The sequence below is a fragment of the Galeopterus variegatus genome, unplaced genomic scaffold (genome assembly GCF_000696425.1).
Source record: "Galeopterus variegatus unplaced genomic scaffold, G_variegatus-3.0.2 Scaffold2431, whole genome shotgun sequence".
Classification (NCBI taxonomy): domain Eukaryota; kingdom Metazoa; phylum Chordata; class Mammalia; order Dermoptera; family Cynocephalidae; genus Galeopterus; species Galeopterus variegatus.
The window spans coordinates 50,931-51,949 of NW_007728542.1; the positions used below are offsets into that span (position 1 = coordinate 50,931).

General features: G+C 40.4%; 1 long non-coding RNA gene across 1 annotated transcript in view; it reads right to left on the reverse strand.

Moving 5' to 3' along the window:
- The window catches only part of LOC103597812, a 5,859-nt gene extending 5,374 nt beyond the window's left edge, over nucleotides 1-485 (reverse strand). The window contains exon 1 of the long non-coding RNA XR_551139.1: nucleotides 291-485. This is a non-coding gene — a long non-coding RNA (uncharacterized LOC103597812). The remainder of the gene's footprint in view (nucleotides 1-290) is intronic.
- Between the last annotated feature and the right edge of the window lie 534 nt (nucleotides 486-1,019).

A 1,019-nucleotide genomic window follows, 5' to 3' on the forward strand; every position in this document is an offset into this window, starting at 1 on the left:
GAAAAAAAAAAAAAAAAAAAAACAGAAATAAATAAACAAATTAACTTACCCACATACACACACACACACACAAAAAAAAAACCGGGAGGGGGGGCGGGGAAGAAGATATAACTACTATACTTTTTTTTTTTTTTTTTTTGAAGTTGTTACAACAAGCAAACGGAAAGGACATTCTTGGGGGGGAGGGGACAGAGGGAGGAGGGCGGGAGGTGTCGGTAAAGGGCCATAATAATCATATACATTGTATATTGACAAAATAAAAATTTAAAAAACAAAAAAAGAAAAATTACCTTTTCATCAAATGCCTGCAACATTTCCTCCATAGTTTGACTTTTTTCTTCTTCCTCAGAATTTTTAAGGGTGTTTTCACCCAGAGAAGTTTTGTATTTTTATGAGGTCAGACTTCTCAATCTTTTGCTTTATGGCTTATAAGGTTTGAGTCCTCCTTAGGCCTTTCCCATTTTAAGATTCTAATAAATTCACCTGTTATTCTAAAACTTTTGCAATTTCATTTTGTATTTAAATCTTTGATCCATCTGTATATTATTTTGGTTTCCAGAGTGAAGCATGAATATAGAAGTTTTTGCTAAGACTTAGACAGTCAACACCATTTATTGACTAATCCTCGTGTCCCATGTGTTGTACTAAGCTCTACTGTGCACGATTGGAAGCTCAGGCAGAAGGTTAGGTGACTTGCGCAGCATTTAAACAACTCTGTTTAGTTCAAAAGCCCACACACACTTTTCTTGCTGCCTGTTTTTGTTAAAATTAGCCTGTTAATGAGACCTCTGATTTTTTTTTTTTTTTTTTTTGTCTTTTTCCGTGTCCAGCAACGGATCGCAACCCTCAGTGTTGCCCCCGTACCGGACCAGGGACCGGCAATGGGATCGCAACCCTCGGTGTTGCTCCCGCGCCTCGCTCAGCCAGTGAGCGGGAACCGGTCTGTATGTGGGATCCGAACCCTCGGGCGGGAGCGCCGCTGCACTTCCCAAGCGGCGAACTTATCCAGTGCGCCACCG